A 17,685-nucleotide genomic window follows, 5' to 3' on the forward strand; every position below is an offset into this window, starting at 1 on the left:
TATAGTATCTATGTGTTTAACATTACCTAATATATCTAATTGATAAGGAAGCTATCTCAATACTAAAATACATAATGTGATGAGAGTTCTTAAAAGTGTTCTGAAACCACAGATCCTGATGAGTGCAGGCATTGTATTCAATTTACAGTTGATGAATTTGACAAATTTCATTGTACTGGACTAGGGAAAACTGAGGTAGAATAAATGAGACCAAGATAATTATAAGGAGGAGAGGAGAAAATGCAATGCGGTACACAAAGAGAAAAAATGCTTCAGAGAAATAATGGTGACTTTAAATAAAACTTGTATATATGTAAATAATTTTAGAAATTATTTAATAATAAAAATAATATTTATGTAAGATAGAAAAGAACTTTCAAGTGCAAAACTATTAGCCAAACTGCTATCATTTTGCAGTGCAAAAGAGTATGCAGAATGGCTTAGATTTAATGAAAAATCATTCAATTTATTTATGAGATGGACATCTTACAGAAAGTTGGAGACTATTTTTTCTTTGGACCTTTTCCTTGGACTATATTTGACCTGCTGCTTTATAAAAAAATTTAAACGTCACATTTTATTTCATCTTTAGAAATGACAGACTCATCTTTTAGTGACTTAATCTGTGAATTAGTAATTCTACATAGATGCATAAGCCCATGATGACAGAATAAATCAGAAAGAAAGAGGTTTGTAAATAAATAATTGATATGTAAAAGTTATTCATGAAAATGTCAGTATTTCTAGGGGACAAATAATTCTGTAGCAGGTCATGCACTGAAGGGAAGTAATAGAGTTATAAATGTGATTATGCTTCTTGAGATAACATTTAATTCATTGTAAAACTGACTTGAATATTATATTATCATTAAAAATAATTTTAGATTAAATATATATAAATAGCATGGGAATTGAATGGTTGAGAATTTTAAAGATAAAATGATAAATTATTATGTATTTGTATGAAAGTTTTCAACAATTATAAAGGTTAAAGTCAAAATAACTGTTGGATTAGGGCAACAGATTGACAATATATTTCACACTTAGAGACCACAAGTAGCCACATGAAAAACAAAGGCCCACTGATCTGGTGCAACAACTAAATTATTTGTTGCATATAACAAAATGCTGTAATATTTATTTATGATTAAAATTAAATTAGGTAAAAATGAAATACTGTAATGAAACAATTAAAATTAATATGTCAAATCAACTTACTGAAAGGCTACTAGAAATGTATCAATTTCTGCTCAAGAAGAATTAATTTTATGTATCCAGTATTAAGTGCTTTGCAAGAAATACTGTACAATTAAATGCAGTTGATTGCTTAGAATAACTATGATAAAAACATATATTACGCATAAGTATAAGCAGATAAATATTAAAGTAATATTTTATAACTAGTCTGATCATTACTGATATGGTTTGGCTATGTCCCACTCAAATCTCATCTTGAATTGTAGCTCTCACAATTACCATGTATAGTGGTAGGGAGCTGGTGGGAGGTAATTGAATCATGAGGCAGGTCTTTTCTGTGCTCTTCTCATGATAGTGAATAAGTCTCACGAGATCTGATGGTCTTATAAATGATATATCCCCTGCGCAAGCTCTCTCTCTCCCTTGCCTGCTGCCATGCAAGACATGACTTTTCACTTTCCCTTCCACCATGATTGTGAGGCCTCCCCAGCCATGTGGAACTCTGAGTCAATAAAACTTCTTTTCTATATAAATTACCCAGTCTCAGTTATGTTTTTATTAGCAACATTAGAAGAGAGTAATACAGTAATTGGTACCAGAAGTGGGGTTCTGATGTAAAGATACCCAAAAGTGTGAAAGTGACTTTGGAACTGGGTAACAGGCAGACATTGGAAGAGTTTGGAGGGCTCATAAGAAGACAGAAAGATGTGGGAAAGTTTGGGACTTCCCAGGGTCTTGTTCATGGCTTTGACCAAAGGCTGCTCATCTCAACTGGCGATGAGGACCTTATTGGGAATGGAATAAAGGTGACTCTTGCTATGTTATAGCAAAGAGTCTAGTGACATTTTGCCTCTGCCCTAAAGATCTGTGGAACTTTGAACTTGAGATAGATGATTTAGGGTAACTGGTTGAATGCTGTTAAAGCATTCAACTTTATGTATTCACAAAGACATGGTTTGAAATTGAAACTTATGTTTAAAAGGGAAACAGAGCATAAAAGTTCAGAAAATTTGCAGCCTGACAATGTGATGAAAGGAAGAACCTATTTTCTGAGAATAAATTCAAGCAGGCCGCAGAAATTTTCATAAGTAACAAAGAGCCAAATATTAACCACAAAGACAATGAGGAAAATGTCTCCAGGTCACATCAGAGACCTTTGTGGCAAGTACTTTTATCACAGGCATGGAGGCCTATGAGAAAAAAATGGTTTAATGGGCCAGGTCCAGGGCACCCCAGCTGTGTGCAGCCTAGGAACTTACTGTGCTGAGTCCCAGCCCCTCCAGCTGTGGCTAAAAGGGGTCAAGGTACAGCTTGGGGCGTGACTTCAGAGTTTGCAAACTCCAAACTTTGGTAGTTTCCACGTAGTGTTTAGTCTACAAGTGCACGAAAGTCAAGAGTTGAGGTTTGGGAACCTCCACCTAGATTTCAGAGGATGTATGGAAATACCTGGATGTCCAAGCAGGAGTTTGCTGCAGAGGCAGAGCCCTAATGTAGAACCTCTGCTAGGGCAATGCAGAAGGGAAGTGTGAGGTTGGAGCCTGCACATAGAGTCCCTACTGGAGTGGCGCGTAGAGGAGCTGTGAGAAGAGGGCCACTATCCTCCAGACCCCAGAATGGTAGTCCCACCAACAGCTTGCGCCGTGTCCCTGGGAAAGCCACGGACACTCAATGCCAGTCTGTGAAAGCAACCAGGACAATCAGGATAGGGGGCTCTACCTGAAAAACCACAGGGGCAATGCTACTATCCAAGGCCATTGGAACCCACCACTTGCATCAGCGTGACCTGGATGTGAGATATGGGATCAAAAAAGATCATTTTGGAGCTTTATAATTTGTATGCTCTTTCAAGTAAAGCTTTACTCAGTTATTGAAAATAAAATAATCACTGATTTTTTAATTAAAAAGCTTTGAAAGAAACCTGAGGCTCTTGAAGTAAAACTAAAACTAGGCTGGGCGTGGTGACTCAAACCTGTAATCCCAGCACTTTGGGAGGCCGAGGCGGGCAGATCACGAGGTCAGATCGAGAACATCCTGGGTAACATGTTGAAACCCTATCTCTACTAAAAACACACAAAAAAATTAGCCGGGCATGGTGGGGGTGACTGTAGTCCCAGCTACTCGGGAGGCTGAGGCAGGAGAACAGTGTCAATCCGGGAGGCGGAGCTTGCAGTGAGCCACCATCCCGCCACTGCACTCCAGCCTGCGTGACAGAGTGAGACTCCGTCAAAAACAAAACAAAACAAAACAAAACAAAAAACACTAAAACTAATAACTAATGACGGGATGCTTTGATCCAGTACAATTTTTGTTTGCTAAACAATGGTTCAACAGTAGAAATTGAGAGAGCTTGTGTTTGATTCTTACCCATGTGTTTTTATTATAGATTATCTTTGGTAACTTATTTTACAAGTCCATGTAGAGAATCTGCAGCAGTGTGACTTGTCTTTTTTCCTCTCACTTATCAGATTTTTGTGTTTCATAGTTTATTTATAATTGCAGTTTTGTACTACTCAGAGTAGAAGTGAGGCAGAGCAGAGCTGCAAGATGACTTCACAGTTAAAGGAAGGTTACCTAGAGTAAGACACTTTGGGTTATATCACATATCTGCCAGGTACAATAAATGTGATTTCATCAATGCTACTTTTCACCTCTGTGCCTTAATATCCTTTTAATACAGAAATAATTATTATAGCTACCTTTTATGGTTTCTTTGAGAATTAAAATTGTTAATATATTTGTAAAGCCATATAAAAATGCTGGCACTAAATTAATGTTAAACATTTATAGAAAATCCAGAGTCCCCTTTGACCATCATCCTCTATAACAATATACTTAGAATTATATACTTGTTAAGTGTATTACTTAACTACTCCATGTGCATTTACACATTTATACTCTATGTGTATAGTATGTGTTATTTTTTAAAAATGAAAGATATCATACTCTTCTTAACTTTTTTAGTCTGTTTTGTTGAAGGTATAATTTACAGACAGTTAAATTAATCTGTATGTAGCATATGGTATAGATCAGGGCTTCCTTTTATGCATATTGAAGAAATAAAATTGGTTTTATATCATTTGTTAAACAGACTGAATTGCCTTTACTCCTTTATTAGAGCAACTGACCATATTTCTTCAAGCTTTTTTATAGACTTGACACATTTTTCTAACCTAGAGGTATGTTCTTTGTTAAAGATGAGTATTTTAATTCAGTTTCAGAAAAAGGTGATACATGGACTTGAATTAGAAAACATGAAATTAAGAGGCTTGCTTTACTGAAAATAGGCAAGAAAAAGAACTAACCTCTAGCATGTTCCATGATCATCTTCTGGATCTTCTTGTGTCAAAAGCTATATATTTTCTCCCTAAAGCAGCTGCTCCAAGGAATAACTACCCGGCTTTATCTCCCTCTAGCTGGGATAAACTAATTCCTCTCCACCCCCATCTCTCTTCTTTCAATAACACTGTGTGGTTGGTAAAGGCTTGGGCTCTGACCAATGAACATAATTGTCCTTTAAGCCAGCAACCCACAGGCAGTGGCACTAAAAATCTCACCCCTAGTCCCCATAAAGCTGCCATTGTTTCCAATGCCTCAGGAAGAAGGAGCCAAAAGCTGACCCTCAGCACAAATCAAAGCCCAATATATAGAAAAAATAAGTCCTTCTAGGCCCACAGTAGGCAAGGCAAGCTGTGGGCAGGAAATGGATCTTTTTCCACTACTGTGGTCTTCAAGTTACTCTACTGCTACTGAGCTCCAAGGGTATCTGAAAGCACAAAAGGATCTAAACTAAAGAGGAGAACTTTGCCCAGACTGGAGATAAGAGTGACAAGCAGGGAGACAGGTGAATGTCATCATGTGTAGGAAGATGATGCTTGGAACTTCCACTCTTCACATGGCTGCCAGCCCTACAGAGGACGACACAATTAAGAACCAAGACAACCACTGTAACCTGGTATATCTGGGGAAATCTTCAGCCTTTTCCTAGGTCCCATGTCAAGTGTTAAATCCCATTCTAGGTATGATACATGAGAGGGAAGATGAGTGCAAACTTAACTGTGAGAATCAGTGCTGGCCCCAGACACAGGGACCTCAGGAGTTCCAAATTAGACTCAAAGTTCCCAGGGAGCAACAGGGCCTACCTGCCAAAAAAAGAGATCTTTGCACTTAAAGCAATACTAGTGCCACAGTGGCAGATGGACATCACCATGGGAAGAGACCAACTGTAGATAATGATGTGGGGAGATAAAAACACTTCGAACCTGTGTTCTTATTCCAGAACTGCTCCATCTCTTCTTTGGCCATGGTTCCCAAAGCAACAATCAGAAAAGCATTTCTGATACAGAGCTGAGGACTAAAGTGGGCCTGGAGGGAATGACGGCCTATAAGCCTCAACAAGAGTGCAGCCATCTTGGGTTCCAGCCTGGATGAAAATTAATCTAGAGTTACATTATTATGACAAAACCACAGTGTACTGACTACTATAACCAGACAGTAAGCCTTAAAATCAGTTGGGGTGAGTACTCTAAATTCTTTTTAAAATATTTTTATTAGTCTAAGCTCTTCGTTTTTGCTATATTTTTTAAAATTATTCTGTCAATATTCTACATAAATGCTTTCTGGGTGTTTTTCCCAAGATTTAAAAATAATATTGATAATTTTTTCGTGAATACATAATTATTGTACATTTTTAAGGCATACATGTGACATTTTGATACAGGCATATAATGTGTAATGATCGAATAGTGGTAGATAATATATCTATCACCCCAAACATTTATCATTTATCATTTCTTTTTGTTTTGGGAATATTTCAAATCCTCCCTTCTAGCTATTTTGAAATATACAATAAAATAATGTTATTTATAGTTAACAAATATAAAAATTTTAAAAAGTCAAATATACCCTACTGTGTTTTGATTGAAATTGCACTAAATCTAAAGATAAGGGAAATTAGGATCTTAATTATATTGAGTTTTCAATCCATAGACACTGTATGTGTCTCCAGTTATTTAAATCTTCTTTGAATTTTAATTCCATAGTATTTTGATTTTCCACATATACAACCCGCAAATGTTCTGTTTTATTCCTAAGTACTTTATTTGTTAATGTATTATATGCATTTTGTTTATTTTAGTTCTAAATATCTATTGATAGTATATATAAATATTATTGTTATTAATATGCTGCTCTTTATTTTTTATTATTTATCACTGGCAAACCCACTCATGAGTTTTAGGAGATTATTTTAAAATCTTTGGGATTTTCTATGTAGAGGTTAAGCCATTTTGCAAACAACAACAATTATTTGTTCCTTTTCAATTTCTACCTTTGAAAAAAAATTTTAAGAAACTCTCTTTAGTGCATTGGTTAAGACTCAGGGTAAGATATTGAATAAGTATGCTCAGAATATATATCGTTACCTTGTTCCCAATTTAAAATGGTAAGAATTCAGCTTTCCACCACCCAATATGATGCCTGCCTTAGTTTTGTGTTTGTCTTTACAATGAATAAATGTGACATTTTGAAATTATGATTTTTTGCCTCAGTTGTTGATATAATTATCTATTTTTTCTTTATTTTATTAATATATTAGGTTATGTTGATTTATTTTTGCATGTTAAAACAGCCAAGCATTACTGGGATGAACCGTATTTATGATACATTTCTCTTTTAGTGTATTGTTGAATTCAATTTGCTAATATTTTGTTGAAAATTTGCATCTGTGTTCATGAAGGATGTTAAGCCTTTATTTTCCTTTATTGTACTATCTTTTTCTGGCTGTAGATTGGTGATGCCATTATGGAAAACAGCATGGAGATTTTTAGAGAAATTAAAAATACAACCATCACATGACCCAGCAATCACTCTTCTGAATATAGATCCAAAGGAAATGAAATCACCACCAAGTAAAGGTATCTGCACTCCCCTGTTCACTGCAGCATTATTCATAGTAGCCAAGATCTGGAAACAACTTAAGTAATAATATCAATCAATGGATGAATGGATAAAGCAACTGTGATAGAATATACAATGGGATATTTTTCGGACTTAAAACTGGAGGAGATCCTCTTATTTGCCACAACATGAATAAACCTAGAGGACATTGTGCTAAGTGAAATAAACCAACACAAAAAGAAAAATATTGCATTATCTCACTTACATACAATCTTTAAAAAAAAGTCAAATATGCAGAGAGAGAAAATAAAACAGGGTTATCAGGGGCTGGGTTGGGTAGGGTGAAAAAAAATGGGGAAATGTTCGTCAAAGGATAGAAAGTGGCAAATACGTAAGATGCACAATTCTAGAGATTTAATATAAAACATGAGAACTATAATTAATGACGGTTTTTGTATTCAAGATTTTTGCTAAATGAGCAGACTGTAGCTGTTTTTGTCACATATACACCAAAAAAAATGGGTAACTATGTGGGATGATGTACAAGTTAATTAGCATTGCTATAGTAAGCAGTTTTCTCTATAATGTCTCTCATAATATAATGTTGTATCGTTTAAATATGCACAATAAAATTTATTTTTAAAAATTGATAAGTTTTTTATTATTTGAAAAAATTTTATAGAATTGTTGTTATTTCTTCTTTAAACATTTTGAAGAACTCTTCAGTGTAAACATGCAATAGATTCTTTTTTGAAAGTTTAACTATTAATTCAATTTTTCTAATAGAGCTAAGAATATTCAGGTTATATATTTTATGTCGATGAGTTTGGTAGTTTGTGACTTTCATCTCCATGTAGAATTGTATTAGTGTTACTGAACTGATTGACATAAAGTTGCTTATATTATTCTCTTATTATTATTTTAATGCCTGTGAACTCAGTTATGACTTTTGTTCCTAATATTGGTAAATTATTTCCTCTCTCTTTTATTTTTTATTAGGTTTGCTAGAGTTTTATTGACTTTATTGATCTTTTCAAAGAAATATCTTTGGTTTTCCTGATTTTCACAGTTTGTTTTCTGTTTTCAATTTCATTCATTTCTATTTCTATGTTTTTCCATCATTCTGTTCAATTTGGTTTATTTTACTCTACATGCCCTAGTTTTTTAAGATGGAAACCTACACAATTATTTAGAAACTTTTCTACTTTCCTAATATAAGTATTTAATGCTATGAATGTCCCTTAAACAGTGTTTAATTTCAGACAAACACTGCTTTATCTGTCCCAATATTTTTAATATACTGTATTTTGATTTTTATTCTTTTCAAAATACTTTATTTTGTCCCTGTCACTTCATTTTGACTCATGGATTTCTTGCTTTTTTATGCAATCTGATAATTAAAACTGTAATTATCAGTCCACTTATATGGTTTGATTTGAATCTGTCATATTAGTAGTTGCTTTGATTTAAATCCATGTATTTTTTTTCCTTTTCCCTTTGTTCTTGCTTTTTGGGGTGATTAATATTTATAAAATTAATATAAAATATATGGTCTTGTTTATCTTGTTTAATTTGTTAATACTCCTTTTTGAGTGTTTAGTTCACAATATAATTATTTAATTTATATTACTCTATCTTCATGTATTCTTATACCACTTCATGTACAGTGTAAGAAACTTTCTATTTACCACTTTCCATACCTTGTGCTATTGTTGTCATACATTATTCTATAAATAACATAATTCTCCAAATATATTATCACTATTTTTATTAGGCAGTTATTCTTTAAAGAATGTAAAATAAGAAAAATGTATTTTTAGTTTATGTACAATTTTAGCAACAACACTTTTGATTTATTTATTGTGTTTTATCTATTTAGTACATTTACCAAAATTTGATTTCATATTACTCCTTCCTTTATCATTTCTTATAGGGCAGTTCTGTGTAAAATGCATTCTCTGGAATTTGTTCATCTGAAATATCTTTTATTTGACTTCATTATCAAAATACATGTTCATTATACATAAAATTATTAGTTGTTATTTTTAAGGCATTTTAATGTCACTCAATTGTCCTCTAATTTTTCTTGATTTTTAACAAAAACTACTCTAATTCTAAATTTTGTTCTTCTGTAGATATTTTCTTTCTTTCTTTCTTTTTTTTTTTTTTTAACCTTCTGGAAGTCTTCAATATCTTCTGTTTTAGTGTCAACAATTAACTGTGCCTATCTGAGATGTGTGTGTGATTATACTATTTTCTTATCAAATTTGTCTTCTTCCCAATGCCTTCTAAACTCTTTTACCAATACTTCAATTATTATATGTACCTTAGACCATTAGATAATGTTCCACAGGATACCATATTCTAAATTTAAAAAAAATTTTTTCGTATTTTAGTTTGGATAATTTCTCTTGAACTGCAATTTTTATTTCCACTGTATCCATTCTTTTGATAAAACCATCAAATGAATATTTGTATTTGATATCTTTTTTGTAGCATTTCCATGTGACTGTTTATTTTTCTATTTCCCATCTCTCTAACAAAATTATCTATCATGCTCTTTTCATAATTTTTTAAACTTTTTATATTTTTAAATGGCACTTCTTTAGGTCTAGTTCTATCAATTATGTGTTCTGACAATTTTTTTTTGATAATTTTTGATGGAATAATAGGCTTTATAGACCAAAGAAAATAAGAAACTACAAAAAATAGAATTTATGCTCTTCTTTTTTCAGGCTTTTGGTGTTGGGAGTTCAACTGAGTCAATTATTGAGCTGAGTTTAACTTTTGTTATTGCAGTAATTACGTCAGCACACTACAAAGTTCAAATTTCTTCAATGGTGGGATGCTACTAAGTCATTCATAGTGTTCTCTCCTCTTCTTCTATTAGACCCAGATGCCTGCAACACAGAGATGTTCTACATGAACATTCTTGGCCTTTCCCCAGTTTTAGATTGTTGTGGATTTTACTGCATGCAAGTATAATTTGGAGGTCAGAGTAGTCCTCAGCTCTGCTGGTCATTTTTTAGTCCTAAACAGTTTTTGTATGCCGGGGCCTCGGGAATAGGGGTTTCTTAGCTTTTTACTCTTTGTTCTCATGGAAGCTAGTTTCTTATATCTATGGAAAATCGTGAGTAGGAAGGGGGTATGTATATCCTCTCAGATTGGTAGTCAAACTGCCTTTTATCAGTTTATCGTCTTCAGCCCAAGTAGATTTTTCCAGTCGTTCCTCAATAGCAGATAGCTTGTTTATTTTCTGTCATTCAAGGTAGTACATGATCTCTGGGCTCTTTATTTAAGAGGGTGTTTCACAATCTTCCAATAGCTTAAAGACTTCTTTTATAAGAGAGTAAGGTCAGGAATATGGTGAGATTTTGTATCTATGCACTATACTGTGGGTGCTTCATCTGGTTCACTGCTCTGCCCCCAACATATCTTGAGAGTATCTGGTATTGACCCATATTAAAAGCTTTCAAGACTTGGTAGATAATTATAGATAATTGTCCTGATATAGCTTGGATGTGTTTCCCCTCCAAACCCCAAGTTGTAATGTGACCTCCAATGTTGTTGTGGTCCTAGTAGGAGTTATGCGGGTCATAGTGGTAGACCCCTCATGAATGGCTTGGTGCCCTCTTCATGGTAATAAGTGAGTTCTCTCCTACTTTACCAGAGAGCTGGTTGTTTTGTAAAAGTGTGGCACATCCCTGCTTCTCCCTTTTTTCCCACTCTTGCCATGGGGGTATGTTGGATCTCCCTTCACCTTCTGCCATGATTCTAAGCTTCCCGAGGCCTTCACCAGAAGCAGATACTGGTACCAGGCCTGTACAGCCTACAGAACTGTGAGCCAATTAAGCCTGTTTTCTGTATATATTACCAAGCACCAGGTATTTTTTATAGTAATGCTAAAACAGACTAACACATCTCCATATGGAGACAATATGTAAGAATGGCATTATCTCTTATTTTTTATAACTGTCCATGGAGATTCAGGGAAATAACATCATGGGACAGTTGTTTCAAATTGCTGCAAGCCCCTTAAACTAACTCGATGCTAGGTCTTCCATCTCAGACCAGAGCCATTTTCCACCAGACAACTCTTATCATTGATTAGTTTGGTGGAGACAGCATCCACATGGGTCACCTCCAGTTTATCATTATGGGACTTCAGGGATAAAGAAAACTAGGTAAACCTGAAGCTCATTCTGCTTCTTGAAACACGAGTATTAAAATCCTTTATCACTGACTCAGTAGTCTTGTGTCCTCTACTAGCGTCCATGAACCTGTGGTATGCTAAAATCTTAGCTTGTAAGTAGGATAAAATCTCAGACCCTTGCTTGTCCTTGACAACACATTCTTGCAATGTCTTGTCATCTTCTGTTTGTTTCTCCCAGGGATTGTACATGCTCATAACAGTCATTTAAGAAGGCATTCAAATTTTAGCTCTTTCTTGTTTACTTATTTCTTCTTACGATTTACTCAAAGTGAAGCAGTTCATGTAACTGTTCCTCTTTGGAGTTAACGGTCACTCTTTGGAATTCAGTTCATTTGATACAATCAAGTAACTTAAAATTTTACAGATTATCTAGGGGGTGTTTTCATTGTTATTAGGATAACAGTGCCATTTTCTTATGGCCTTGTACACTCTTTGCTTGTATTTAAAAATTTGCATATTTTGTTGTTCTGCAGTTTGTCCATGTGTCTTAGAGATTTTACTTGATGTCGATATATACATTTTCTCCTTAACCTTTTCACCTGCCTCATGATACATCAAAATATGAATGATACAATAGTTTCCCTTATAATTAACATTTAAATATTATCTTATGGTTCCTGGTTCCAAATAGTGTCTATTCCTTATAGGCCTTCTTGAACATGTGTGCAAGTATTATGCTGAGTAGTTATCAGAAGTATGATTTCCCTATCGTTGTGTTGCCACATGCTTTTTTTTTTGGCTATTGATTTGTAATAGTTATTCATTTATTTTATATATACACTAATTTTTGTGTGAGTTCTTCAGACATTTTCTAGTATACTTATATGTTAACCTTAACAATGATGCTTCAGTTATAGTGAAAACTTTGTTTATTTAATATTTTCCTCTGTGATGTTTATTTTTGTCTTAATGCTTTCCTTAAAGTTATGAAGGTATTCTTCTGTATTTACTTTAGAGGCATAAATATATATTACATGTTTAATAATTTTTGATTGTGTTTATCATTTTTGTTAAGTTTATGCCTTTTTAATTTTGAGCTTTGTTATTATAAATAGTATTAACTTATTCTAAATTTGGAGTAATTTTTATACCTAATAATTTTCAAAAGGTACACAAATCCTTTGTGGACTCTATCAATCTATTAATTTATTATATATTATTGGTTATTACTTTACTGGTTTATTTGTATTTACAATGTAGTTTACTACTTGGTGGAGTAAGGTCTATTACTTGTTTTGAATTTTTTCAATTTATGTTACTTATTATCATATAAATTTGCTGCACGAAGTTGAGAATTAGTTTGATAAATTTTATAATAATTGTATTGGGATTTTAGTTAGAGTGGACTAAATTTATGGATTAATTTGGGGAGCCTGGCTTCTTTATCATCATGACTCTTCCTGCCATTACTGTGGTTTAGATTTTTATTCATATTTTTTTGCATTACATTTTCAGTATTTTATTCTGAAATGTCTTAGATTTTTCTTAGGTTTATTTATAATCATTTAATAGATCATAGCTGCAATTAATATTGATCTTTTTAATTATGTATATTTCTAATTGAATATTACTGAAATAGAAGTGGTATTAAAGCTTGCTAATTCGAGTCATGAGCTTCAGAGTCATAACGAACCCCAGTTCTGCCACTTACAAGTTATGTGACCATAGCAATATTAATTATAATTTTGTGTACTTAAATTTTCTCATTTGAAAAGTGGCTAAAATTACAGAATTTATTTCAAAAGGTTGTCATAAAAATAAATAAGGTAACACACATAAAAAATCTCTACTATTTGACAAATGTAAAGTACACAATACATATTATCTGGAATTATAAGGACACTTAATTTTTTGGTGTTTTCTCAGTTCATTAACAAGTTTGTATTAGGAGTGCAATTATATTATCTAGAGAATGAATGTTATTTCTTCCTCTCCAACATTAATTTCACGTGTTTCTTTCTTTATCTGTATATAGGTTGGTTGGAATTTCAGTACAAAGTTAATATTGGGTTAGAGCCAGTACCCTAGTCTGTTCTTTAATAAAATGTTTCTAATATTTAGCCATTATGTATGATTGTTACTATAACACATTTTTAGACTCTATCTCCACATAACAAAGTTTGCCCTCTTCTAAGTTATTTATGAGATTTTTATTAAAGTATATATTTATTTTTAAAACATATTAGATATAATTCATTGAATATTTGTTTTGTGGTCTATTGAGAGAATTCTGTTATGCCCCTCTTCTTTTTTAACAGAATAGATATCATTGTATATAACATGTTTTAAAATGTAAACTACACCTGCATATCTGGATAAATCTAATAGGTCAGGTTGATGCTTTTCACTTAATACACTTATGATTTTTCTATTCTCCCTTTCTGTCAGTCTGTTTATATAAAAGATTATTCCAAAGCTCTTTTTTCTTCTCTTTGTTATGAGGGCTTATCCAGGCTCACAAAATGAAATGAATAAGCAACATCTTTCATTGAAACAATCATTCTATATTAATAAAGTAATACTATAACATTTCAATAGCTGTGTAGTATTTCTTATTTTAGTGTCATATTGACTTAATCCATCAGTTGTTCACTTATTTAAACATATTTACTATGTACCTGCCATGTGTTTCACATGATTCTCAGTGTCCACTGTACAGCAACAAACAAAACAAATCTCCGACCTCATGGACCTGATCTACTTTTAGACTACGACAAATAATAGACTACTAAATCAATACATATTGAATGTCAGTCATGTACATTTATTTCAGATAATTACTTTAATAATTTTAAAAAGGAGAGCAATGAGTACAAAATGTGCTGTTTCATATAGGATGCTTAAGGATAAAATATACTGTCATATATAGGTTGATTAATATTTCTTTTAATAAATATATAACCAACTTTTATTTAGATTTACCAAGGTGTGCTAACTTCTGCTTTTGTTATAAAAAATGATTAGCTTACCATTTTCTTTGGATTACTTGCTTAATTAATTGGAAAAATTCTTTAATAATTCTCTCAGAGAAGATTTGAGGAAGTAACATGTCTAGTTTCTTTCACTTTGCTTAAAAGTATGTTTATTTTGTCATTACACTCTGTTAGCAATAACTATAGAATAATAAGTGTAATATTTATTATCTAAAAAATTTTAAAATATTGTTATAATTTATGGTAAATAGTATTAATCGTTTATTTTAGTCGTTTTTGAAAAATTTCAGCCTTCATTTTAGATGCAGTGGGTACATGTGCAGGTTTGTTATATGAGAGTATTGCATTATGCTGAGATTTGGGCTACATATAACCCTGTCACCCAGGCAATGAGGATTGCACACAATAGGTAGTTTTTCAGCCCTTCCCTCAGCCCCACCTTTTGGAGTCCCCAGTGTCTATTGCTCCCATCTTTGTGTCTTGGTAGTGAGGAATCTGAGATATTTCTGATTCTCATTGATTAGTAGACAATCTAAGAGTTTTTTTCCCCTTTCTATTAAGTCTTTATCATGTTTTTGGATAGTTGCTGATATTATTGTTTTATTTTATTACTACTAATTTATCTTAGTAGATGGGTCCTCATTGGGCTCTTTTAATGTGACTATTCTTTTTTCTTTACTCCTATTTTTGGGAACTTTTTGTGAATTCTTTGAATATTGTTTATCATTTATCCTCTCTAGTCATTCTCTGGAATTAATTTTAAAAGATGAAAGAGACATTGGAAGTTTATTCCACTTCAATTAACCTTTATTTCTTGCACTTTTTAAAAGAATTTAGATATGCCAGAAACATTATCTTCAGCTATGTCTAGCATTTATATTTAGTTTAGTTTTGTTTTTAACTCAAATGATCCATGTTAAATATCCGTAATAACTTTTAGCATTTCTTATATGTATTCTATTCCTTAGTGCATTTCTCTGAAGATATTAACTGTTTTGACTCTGTATTCCTGGTCTGTTTTCTCAGTTATCTCTGTTACCTTTATTGAAAGTTATTTCTACTAATTCATTATTATGCCTTTGCTCTTTGGTGCTGTAGGTTTCTCTCAATATCTGATGATGGATAGATAGATTGATAGATACAGATATATTGATATATGTCATGTATATGTCCAAGTGTATATGTGTGTGCTTAAGATTTGTACTTGTTTATTTATTAGACATATTACTAAGTTGGCTTGTACAATTTGTGTATAAATATTGGATTGGACAGGACTTGCTTCAGAAGTTAACACTGTTGCTTGTATAAACAGAACTAGAGAGCTAAAGGACATCAATCTTGCTGGATGGAGTGTTTTCCTAACTAGTATTATTAACATGAGAGGCATACTTTGACCCACATGAGTACTTTTTGACCCACTTGGAATTACCTTATTGTCACTAAGAGTATGGAGGAAAACATCACTGTTACTACTTTCTGGCTCAAATGGGTGGAGGAAGTTCACTGATGAAGGTCCCCGCTCAGGCTCTTGCCAAGGTGTAGAGCAACCTTGATAGTTACCCTTTGGCAAACACCTGCCTCTATGATCACCACCTTTGTAGATGGATCACTCTTAGTGTTGCTCCCACCTTCTCTAGTAGCCTTTCCTGCTTATGTCTTGTCTTGTATTTTTCTTCATTGATTCCGTCTTGTCTCCTTGCCAGCTTTCAAAGGTTCTTCACAATCTCTGCTAAACAGTAAGTTTATATTTATTTTCCAAATTTTGTTTACACATCTCTTTATTTGCTTTAGTCCCTTCAATCATGTCTAAAATTTTTCCTAGAAAAGAATATCTGCAGTATGACTTTAATGCTCAGTCTCTGCCTTAAATAGTTTCACTTTTAACATGGTCTTTATGAAAACTCAGGAGTCACTGGATTTACAGTTTTATGGAGAAGTTTAAATTTATTAATATTAAATCATAAAATTACAGAATTCTCTTTATGAAGTAGATGCTAAAATGTACATTATTTCCCAAAAATATAAACCTAACATGAAAACGTTTTATTGAATGGAGCCACAGTTTTAGCTACATTAATTAGTATAAAATGTCATTCATGCCAAAATGTATTTATTGGGCAGCTCCTCATTGTGCAATTGATTGCACCCAGTTCAACAAATATTCATGGAATGTTTATTTTGTGTTACCTTAATATATACTTATAAGAATGACTTTCTTTCTTCAAAAGGTTTTTGTGTACCAAATTCCATCTATTGATAAAAGAATTGCAACCAAGTAGCTATTTAGAATTATATGTCATTATTGCTACATCAGAAATACACCAGACAAACCTCTTACTTCCTTAATATCATTGGAGGATATCTTACATACCATAGGTGGACAAATATTTTGGACCATCTAGTAAATATTTTAGACTTTGTGGGTCATAAAGTCTCTTTTGCAACAACATAACTCTACTCTTTTACTGTGAAATATTTCATGGTTAATATAAAAATAGTAAATTTGCTGTGTCCCAATAAAACTTTATTTATGAAATAGACAATAGGCAGGACTTGGGCTGCAGTCCGTAGTTTACTTTCCCTCACTAGATAATATAAGCTTAAAGTATTTCAAACAACCATTTCTTAAACTTAATTTTTGAAAAAAATCTTTCTACTGCCTCTTATCAATTTGGAATACCGCTCCAAATTCTTCAAGAGGAGATTAAAGTAGCATGATATCTTTTATCTTCATTAATTTAACAAAAATATTTTTACATCTGAAAAGGAATGTGTGTTGATAAACACAACTTCAGGATAAAGAATAATTCAGAATATTTTAAGTTCATGTATATTATATTTTCCTTTATTGCTTCAAAGTTTCCAAAGATGAAAAAGGAAGCTTCAATCTCAAATTCCTGAACAAGATGAAAAATGACTCATAACTACATACTCTGCTATAAATATGAAAATAAAATCTGCAGCATGTAAAGTAACCTGTTATATAAATTTCCACAGTATTATTTGTTTAAACTAAAGCAAATGAAATGTATACTTGTCATCAATGGATAAAATATACTTGCTAATCTTTATAAACGCTGGGGGAAAAGTTCATAATAAAAGCACAGTCTGTAGTAATGCAAGAGATATTAGGTAGGATTTAAAAGCCATTAAGAGAGTATTTGTTTTTATTTAAAACACAATGAGAATCGAAAAACATTAGCAGGTTACACTATAGCATGTGTAGAGTTATTTTATATCATTTAAGATAATTGTGTTACATTTCCTCAGGTTTCAATCCCTTAATGGCAGATTTACTCTTTGTATATGAGTCCTCCCAGTTGAATTACCACAATTTACTCTCCATTCGTCCTCTGGTAGTGTCCCAGGAAGACACACGTTTCTTCAACAGGGAGTAAATACTCGCACTTTCATTGCTTTACACCTCATTCTTTCCTACTGGTCATG

This window comes from Theropithecus gelada, chromosome 4 (genome assembly GCF_003255815.1).
Source record: "Theropithecus gelada isolate Dixy chromosome 4, Tgel_1.0, whole genome shotgun sequence".
Classification (NCBI taxonomy): Eukaryota; Metazoa; Chordata; class Mammalia; order Primates; family Cercopithecidae; genus Theropithecus; species Theropithecus gelada.